Source organism: Nerophis lumbriciformis, linkage group LG38, assembly GCF_033978685.3.
Source record: "Nerophis lumbriciformis linkage group LG38, RoL_Nlum_v2.1, whole genome shotgun sequence".
NCBI lineage: Eukaryota > Metazoa > Chordata > Actinopteri > Syngnathiformes > Syngnathidae > Nerophis > Nerophis lumbriciformis.
In genome coordinates, this window is record NC_084585.2 from 25,021,577 (window position 1) to 25,031,611 (window position 10,035).

Below are 10,035 nucleotides of genomic sequence, written 5' to 3' on the forward strand. Positions count from 1 at the left end.
TTTTCTTCCCAATCACAGTGCGCCTTTGCTGGGTGCGTCGTGGACATTGTAGGCACCCCGGAACCCTGGTGGAACGCGGCGGGACTTGTGGGACTCGAACCTGGGTGTGATTTTGGACCAAATTCGGGACTTTTGCCCACTTTCCCAACTTTTCTTCCCAATCACAGTGCGCCTTTGCTGGGTGCGTTGTGGACATTGTAGGCACCCCGGAACCCTGGTGGAACGCGGCGGGACTTGTGGGACTCGAACCTGGGTGTGATTTTGGACCAAATTCGGGACTTTTGCCCACTTTCCCAACTTTTCTTCCCAATCACAGTGCGCCTTTGCTGGGTGAGTTGTGGACATTGTAGGCGCCCCGAGACACTGGTGGAACGCGGCGGGACTTGTGGGACTCGAACCTGGGTGTGATTTTGGACCAAATTCGGGACTTTTGCCCACTTTCCCAACTTTTCTTCCCAATCACAGTGCGCCTTTGCTGGGTGCGTCGTGGACATTGTAGGCACCCCGGAACCCTGGTGGAACGCGGCGGGACTTGTGGGACTCAAACCTGGGTGTGATTTTGGACCAAATTCGGGACTTTTGCCCACTTTCCCAACTTTTCTTCCCAATCACAGTGCGCCTTTGCTGGGTAAGTTGTGGACATTGTAGGCACCCCGAGACACTGGTGGAACGCGGCGGGACTTGTGGGACTCGAACCTGGGTGTGATTTTGGACCAAATTCGGGACTTTTGCCCACTTTCCCAACTTTTCTTCCCAATCACAGTGCGCCTTTGCTGGGTAAGTTGTGGACATTGTAGGCACCCCGAGACACTGGTGGAACGCGGCGGGACTTGTGGGACTCGAACCTGGGTGTGATTTTGGACCAAATTCGGGACTTTTGCCCACTTTCCCAACTTTTCTTCCCAATCACAGTGCGCCTTTGCTGGGTGCGTTGTGGACATTGTAGGCACCCCGAGACACTGGTGGAACGCGGCGGGACTTGTGGGACTCGAACCTGGGTGTGATTTTGGACCAAATTCGGGACTTTTGCCCACTTTCCCAACTTTTCTTCCCAATCACAGTGCGCCTTTGCTGGGTGCGTTGTGGACATTGTAGGCACCCCGGAACCCTGGTGGAACGCGGCGGGACTTGTGGGACTCGAACCTGGGTGTGATTTTGGACCAAATTCGGGACTTTTGCCCACTTTCCCAACTTTTCTTCCCAATCACAGTGCACCTTTGCTGGGTAAGTTGTGGACATTGTAGGCACCCCGGCACTCTGATGGAACGCGGCGGGACTTGCGGGACTCGAACCTGGGTGTGATTTTGGATAAAATTCGGGACTTTTGCCCACTTTCCCAACTTTTCTTCCCAATCACAGTGCGCCTTTGCTGGGTAAGTTGTGGACATTGTAGGCACCCCGGAACCCTGGTGGAACGCGGCGGGACTTGTGGGACTCGAACCTGGGTGTGATTTTGGACCAAATTCGGGACTTTTGCCCACTTTCCCAACTTTTCTTCCCAATCACAGTGCGCCTTTGCTGGGTGCGTTGTGGACATTGTAGGCACCCCGGAACCCTGGTGGAACGCGGCGGGACTTGTGGGACTCGAACCTGGGTGTGATTTTGGACCAAATTCGGGACTTTTGCCCACTTTCCCAACTTTTCTTCCCAATCACAGTGCGCCTTTGCTGGGTGCGTCGTGGACATGTCAGGCACCCCGGAACCCTGGTGGAACGCGGCGGGACTTGTGGGACTCGAACCTGGGTGTGATTTTGGACCAAATTCGGGACTTTTGCCCACTTTCCCAACTTTTCTTCCCAATCACAGTGCGCCTTTGCTGGGTGCGTTGTGGACATTGTAGGCACCCCGGAACCCTGGTGGAACGCGGCGGGACTTGTGGGACTCGAACCTGGGTGTGATTTTGGACCAAATTCGGGACTTTTGCCCACTTTCCCAACTTTTCTTCCCAATCACAGTGCGCCTTTGCTGGGTGCGTTGTGGACATTGTAGGCGCCCCGGAACCCTGGTGGAACGCGGCGGGACTTGTGGGACTCGAACCTGGGTGTGATTTTGGACCAAATTCGGGACTTTTGCCCACTTTCCCAACTTTTCTTCCCAATCACAGTGCGCCTTTGCTGGGTGAGTTGTGGACATTGTAGGCGCCCCGAGACACTGGTGGAACGCGGCGGGACTTGTGGGACTCGAACCTGGGTGTGATTTTGGACCAAATTCGGGACTTTTGCCCACTTTCCCAACTTTTCTTCCCAATCACAGTGCGCCTTTGCTGGGTGCGTTGTGGACATTGTAGGCACCCCGAGACACTGGTGGAACGCGGCGGGACTTGTGGGACTCGAACCTGGGTGTGATTTTGGACCAAATTCGGGACTTTTGCCCACTTTCCCAACTTTTCTTCCCAATCACAGTGCGCCTTTGCTGGGTGCGTTGTGGACATTGTAGGCACCCCGGAACCCTGGTGGAACGCGGCGGGACTTGTGGGACTCGAACCTGGGTGTGATTTTGGACCAAATTCGGGACTTTTGCCCACTTTCCCAACTTTTCTTCCCAATCACAGTGCACCTTTGCTGGGTAAGTTGTGGACATTGTAGGCACCCCGGCACTCTGATGGAACGCGGCGGGACTTGCGGGACTCGAACCTGGGTGTGATTTTGGATAAAATTCGGGACTTTTGCCCACTTTCCCAACTTTTCTTCCCAACCACAGTGCGCCTTTGCTGGGTAAGTTGTGGACATTGTAGGCACCCCGGAACCCTGGTGGAACGCGGCGGGACTTGTGGGACTCGAACCTGGGTGTGATTTTGGACCAAATTCGGGACTTTTGCCCACTTTCCCAACTTTTCTTCCCAATCACAGTGCGCCTTTGCTGGGTGCGTTGTGGACATTGTAGGCACCCCGGAACCCTGGTGGAACGCGGCGGGACTTGTGGGACTCGAACCTGGGTGTGATTTTGGACCAAATTCGGGACTTTTGCCCACTTTCCCAACTTTTCTTCCCAATCACAGTGCGCCTTTGCTGGGTAAGTTGTGGACATTGTAGGCACCCCGGAACCCTGGTGGAACGCGGCGGGACTTGTGGGACTCGAACCTGGGTGTGATTTTGGACCAAATTCGGGACTTTTGCCCACTTTCCCAACTTTTCTTCCCAATCACAGTGCGCCTTTGCTGGGTGCGTTGTGGACATTGTAGGCACCCCGGAACCCTGGTGGAACGCGGCGGGACTTGTGGGACTCGAACCTGGGTGTGATTTTGGACCAAATTCGGGACTTTTGCCCACTTTCCCAACTTTTCTTCCCAATCACAGTGCGCCTTTGCTGGGTGCGTCGTGGACATGTCAGGCACCCCGGAACCCTGGTGGAACGCGGCGGGACTTGTGGGACTCGAACCTGGGTGTGATTTTGGACCAAATTCGGGACTTTTGCCCACTTTCCCAACTTTTCTTCCCAATCACAGTGCGCCTTTGCTGGGTAAGTTGTGGACATTGTAGGCACCCCGAGACACTGGTGGAACGCGGCGGGACTTGTGGGACTCGAACCTGGGTGTGATTTTGGACCAAATTCGGGACTTTTGCCCACTTTCCCAACTTTTCTTCCCAATCACAGTGCGCCTTTGCTGGGTGCGTCGTGGACATTGTAGGCACCCCGGAACCCTGGTGGAACGCGGCGGGACTTGTGGGACTCGAACCTGGGTGTGATTTTGGTCCAAATTCGGGACTTTTGCCCACTTTCCCAACTTTTCTTCCCAATCACAGTGCGCCTTTGCTGGGTGCGTTTTGGGCATGTGGGGGGCACCTCGGACTCGGGTGGGACGCGGCGGGACTTGTGGCACTCGTACCTGGGTGTGATTTTTGATCATTTTGTGGACTTTTCCCCAGACACTCTCCACTTGTCTACCCCACTTCCCCTGTGACTTTGCTGGGGGGGCGTTTCCCCGCTGTCCTTTGTAGTGTAAGGGTTACTTTTCTTTTTTTTCTGTCTGAAAATAGGGCCCCAAAAGGCCTCACACTCCCCGGGAAGACCTGATGGACGCCTCGGCGTCACTGAAACAGGCCAATCTGTCTGAAAATATGGCCCACGAAAGGCCTCACATTCCCCGGGAAGACCTGATGGACGCCCCGGCGTCACCGAAATAAGCCAAACTGTCTGAAAATAGGGGCTCCAAGGGTTCCCCACTCTTTCTGGCCCACAAAAGGCCTCTCATTCCCCGGGAACACCTGTAGGACTCCCCGGCGTCAAGGAAATACGCCAAACCGTCTGAAAATAGGGGCCCAAAAGAACTGGAAATGATGCCTTTAATTTGGGGGGTGATGTCTATAATTATGGGGGTGCATTGGAGGCGGGAGTCCACTGGAGGGCTCCACACCGTCTGAATATAGGGCCCCAAAAGGCCTGGAATTAATGTATTTAATTTGGGGGGTGCATTTGCAGCGGGAGTCCACCGGAGGGCTCCATTTCCCCACTCTTTTGTTGACATATGGCCACAAAAGGCCTCTCATTCCCCGGGAAGACCTGATGGACGCCCCGGCGTCACCGAAATAAGCCAAACTGTCTGAAAATAGGGGCTCCAAGGGTTCCCCACTCTTTCTGGCCCACAAAAGGCCTCTCATTCCCCGGGAACACCTGTAGGACTCCCCGGCGTCAAGGAAATACGCCAAACTGTCTGAAAATAGGGCCCCAAAAGAACTGGAAATGATGCCTTTAATTTGGGGGGTGATGTCTTTAATTTGGGGGGGTGCATTGGAGGCGGGAGTCCACTGGAGGGCTACACACCGTCCGAATATAGGGCCCCAAAAGGCCTGGAATTAATGTATTTAATTTGGGGGGTGCATTTGCAGCGGGAGTCCACCGGAGGGCTCCATTTCCCCACTCTTTTGTTGACATATGGCCACAAAAGGCCTCTCATTCCCCGGGAAGACGTGATGGACGCCCCGGCGTCACCGAAATAAGCCAAACTGTCTGAAAATAGGGGCTCCAAGGGTTCCCCACTCTTTCTGGCCCACAAAAGGCCTCTCATTCCCCGGGAACACCTGTAGGACTCCCCGGCGTCAAGGAAATACGCCAAACCGGCTGAAAACAGGCCCCCAAAAGAACTGGAAATAATGTCTTTAGTTTGGGGGGTGATGTCTTTAATTTGGGGGGTGCATTGGAGGCGGGAGTCCACTGGAGGGCTCCACAACGTCTGAAAATAGGGCCCCAAAAGAACTGGAAATAATGTGTTTAATTCAGGGTGCATTTGCAGCGAGTGTCCACCAGAGGGCTCCAATTCCCCAGCTATAGTCCTGGTACTCTAAAATGATGGCACTTAGTCAAATTTCCGCCTTTTTTTGATGACTTCCAACTAGGAGAGGGACTAATTTTGAGTTCCAGACCCGGGTGGAGAACCATAGCAGGTCGGCCTTCTTAAAGGGAAATGCTCCTAGGCACTTAGTCAAATTTACGCCTTTTTTTTGGACTTCCAGCGAGGAGAGGGACTAATTTTGCTTTCCGTACCCGGGTGGAGAACCATAGCAGGTCAGCCTTCTTAAAGGGACATCCTCCTAGGCACTTAGTCAAATTTACGCCTTTTTTTTGGACTTCCAGCGAGGAGAGGGACTAATTTTGCTTTCCGTACCCGGGTGGAGAACCATAGCAGGTCAGCCTTCTTAAAGGGACATCCTCCTAGGCACTTAGTCAAATTTACGCCTTTTTTTTGGACTTCCAGCGAGGAGAGGGACTAATTTTGCTTTCCTGACCCGGGTGGAGAACCATAGCAGGTCGGCCTTCTTAAAGGGACATCCTCCTAGGCACTTAGTCAAATTCACGCCTTTTTTTTGGACTTCCAGCGAGGAGAGGGACAATTTTGCGTTCCTGACCCAGGTGGAGAACCATAGCACGTCGGCCTTCTTAAAGGGACATCCTCCTAGGCACTTAGTCAAATTTACGACTTTTTTTTGGACTTCCAGCGAGGAGAGGGACAATTTTGCTTTCCTGACCCAGGTGGAGAACCATAGCAGGTCGGCCTTCTTAAAGGGACATCCTCCTAGGCACTTAGTCAAATTCACGCCTTTTTTTTGGACTTCCAGCGAGGAGAGGGACAATTTTGCGTTCCTGACCCAGGTGGAGGACCATAGCACGTCGGCCTTCTTAAAGGGACATCCTCCTAGGCACTTAGTCAAATTTACACCTTTTTTTTTGGACTTCCAGCGAGGAGAGGGACTAATTTTGCTTTCCGTACCCGGGTGGAGAACCATAGCAGGTCAGCCTTCTTAAAGGGACATCCTCCTAGGCACTTAGTCAAATTTACGCCTTTTTTTTGGACTTCCAGCGAGGAGAGGGACTAATTTTGCTTTCCGTACCCGGGTGGAGAACCATAGCAGGTCAGCCTTCTTAAAGGGACATCCTCCTAGGCACTTAGTCAAATTTACGCCTTTTTTTTGGACTTCCAGCGAGGAGAGGGACTAATTTTGCTTTCCTGACCCGGGTGGAGAACCATAGCAGGTCGGCCTTCTTAAAGGGACATCCTCCTAGGCACTTAGTCAAATTCACGCCTTTTTTTTGGACTTCCAGCGAGGAGAGGGACAATTTTGCGTTCCTGACCCAGGTGGAGAACCATAGCACGTCGGCCTTCTTAAAGGGACATCCTCCTAGGCACTTAGTCAAATTTACACCTTTTTTTTGGACTTCCAGCGAGGAGAGGGACTAATTTGGCGTTCCGTACCCAGGTGGAGAACCATAGCAGGTCGGCCTTCTTAAAGGGACATCCTCCTAGGCACTTAGTCAAATTCACGCCTTTTTTTTTGGACTTCCAGCGAGGAGAGGGACTAATTTGGCGTTCCAGACCCAGGTGGAGAACCATAGCAGGTCGGCCTTCTTAAAGGGACATGCCCCTAGACACTTAGTCAAATTTACGCCTGAAAATAGGGCCCCAAAAGAACTGGAAATAATGTGTTTAATTCAGGGTGCATTTGCAGCGAGTGTCCACCAGAGGGCTCCAATTCCCCAGCTATAGTCCTGGTACTCTAAAATGATGGCACTTAGTCAAATTTCCGCCTTTTTTTGATGACTTCCAACTAGGAGAGGGACTAAATTTGAGTTCCGGACCCGGGTGGAGAACCATAGCAGGTCGGCCTTCTTAAAGGGAAATGCTCCTAGACACTTAGTCAAATTTACACCTTTTTTTTTTGGACTTCCAGCGAGGAGAGGGACTAATTTTGCGTTCCAGACCCAGGTGGAGAACCATAGCAGGTCGGCCTTCTTAAAGGGACATCCTCCTAGGCACTTAGTCAAATTTACGCCTTTTTTTTGGACTTCCAGCGAGGAGAGGGACAATTTTGCTTTCCGTACCCGGGTGGAGAACCATAGCAGGTCAGCCTTCTTAAAGGGACATCCTCCTAGGCACTTAGTCAAATTTACACCTTTTTTTTGGACTTCCAGCGAGGAGAGGGACTAATTTTGCTTTCCGTACCCGGGTGGAGAACCATAGCAGGTCAGCCTTCTTAAAGGGACATCCTCCTAGGCACTTAGTCAAATTTACACCTTTTTTTTGGACTTCCAGCGAGGAGAGGGACTAATTTTGCTTTCCGTACCCGGGTGGAGAACCATAGCAGGTCAGCCTTCTTAAAGGGACATCCTCCTAGGCACTTAGTCAAATTTACACCTTTTTTTTGGACTTCCAGCGAGGAGAGGGACAATTTTGCGTTCCTGACCCAGGTGGAGGACCATAGCACGTCGGCCTTCTTAAAGGGACATCCTCCTAGGCACTTAGTCAAATTTACACCTTTTTTTTGGACTTCCAGCGAGGAGAGGGACTAATTTTGCTTTCCGTACCCGGGTGGAGAACCATAGCAGGTCAGCCTTCTTAAAGGGACATCCTCCTAGGCACTTAGTCAAATTTACGCCTTTTTTTTGGACTTCCAGCGAGGAGAGGGACTAATTTTGCTTTCCGTACCCGGGTGGAGAACCATAGCAGGTCAGCCTTCTTAAAGGGACATCCTCCTAGGCACTTAGTCAAATTTACGCCTTTTTTTTTGGACTTCCAGCGAGGAGAGGGACAATTTTGCTTTCCTGACCCAGGTGGAGAACCATAGCAGGTCGGCCTTCTTAAAGGGAAATGCTCCTAGACACTTAGTCAAATTCACGCCTTTTTTTTGGACTTCCAGCGAGGAGAGGGACAATTTTGCGTTCCTGACCCAGGTGGAGGACCATAGCACGTCGGCCTTCTTAAAGGGACATCCTCCTAGACACTTAGTCAAATTCACGCCTTTTTTTTGGACTTCCAGCGAGGAGAGGGACAATTTTGCGTTCCTGACCCAGGTGGAGGACCATAGCACGTCGGCCTTCTTAAAGGGACATCCTCCTAGGCACTTAGTCAAATTTACGCCTTTTTTTTGGACTTCCAGCGAGGAGAGGGACAATTTTGCTTTCCGTACCCGGGTGGAGAACCATAGCAGGTCAGCCTTCTTAAAGGGACATCCTCCTAGGCACTTAGTCAAATTTACACCTTTTTTTTGGACTTCCAGCGAGGAGAGGGACTAATTTTGCTTTCCGTACCCGGGTGGAGAACCATAGCAGGTCAGCCTTCTTAAAGGGACATCCTCCTAGGCACTTAGTCAAATTTACACCTTTTTTTTGGACTTCCAGCGAGGAGAGGGACTAATTTTGCTTTCCGTACCCGGGTGGAGAACCATAGCAGGTCAGCCTTCTTAAAGGGACATCCTCCTAGGCACTTAGTCAAATTTACACCTTTTTTTTGGACTTCCAGCGAGGAGAGGGACAATTTTGCGTTCCTGACCCAGGTGGAGGACCATAGCACGTCGGCCTTCTTAAAGGGACATCCTCCTAGGCACTTAGTCAAATTTACACCTTTTTTTTGGACTTCCAGCGAGGAGAGGGACTAATTTTGCTTTCCGTACCCGGGTGGAGAACCATAGCAGGTCAGCCTTCTTAAAGGGACATCCTCCTAGGCACTTAGTCAAATTTACGCCTTTTTTTTGGACTTCCAGCGAGGAGAGGGACTAATTTTGCTTTCCGTACCCGGGTGGAGAACCATAGCAGGTCAGCCTTCTTAAAGGGACATCCTCCTAGGCACTTAGTCAAATTTACGCCTTTTTTTTTGGACTTCCAGCGAGGAGAGGGACAATTTTGCTTTCCTGACCCAGGTGGAGAACCATAGCAGGTCGGCCTTCTTAAAGGGAAATGCTCCTAGACACTTAGTCAAATTCACGCCTTTTTTTTGGACTTCCAGCGAGGAGAGGGACAATTTTGCGTTCCTGACCCAGGTGGAGGACCATAGCACGTCGGCCTTCTTAAAGGGACATCCTCCTAGACACTTAGTCAAATTCACGCCTTTTTTTTGGACTTCCAGCGAGGAGAGGGACTAATTTGGCGTTCCAGACCCAGGTGGAGAACCATAGCACGTCGGCCTTCTTAAAGGGACATCCTCCTAGGCACTTAGTCAAATTCACGCCTTTTTTTTGGACTTCCAGCGAGGAGAGGGACTAATTTTGCTTTCCGCACCCGGGTGGAGAACCATAGCAGGTCAGCCTTCTTAAAGGGACATCCTCCTAGGCACTTAGTCAAATTCACGCCTTTTTTTTGGACTTCCAGCGAGGAGAGGGACTAATTTTGCTTTCCGCACCCGGGTGGAGAACCATAGCAGGTCAGCCTTCTTAAAGGGACATCCTCCTAGGCACTTAGTCAAATTTACGCCTTTTTTTTTGGACTTCCAGCGAGGAGAGGGACAATTTTGCTTTCCTGACCCAGGTGGAGAACCATAGCACGTCGGCCTTCTTAAAGGGAAATGCTCCTAGGCACTTAGTCAAATTCACGCCTTTTTTTTTTGGACTTCCAGCGAGGAGAGGGACTAATTTTGCTTTCCGTACCCGGGTGGAGAACCATAGCAGGTCGGCCTTCTTAAAGGGAAATGCTCCTAGACACTTAGTCAAATTTACCAAACTTTTCTATAGAGGCCTGGTACTCTAAAACGATGACACATAGACAAAAAACCAAACTTTTCTATAGAGGCCTGGTACTCTAAAACGATGACACATAGACAAAAAACCAAAC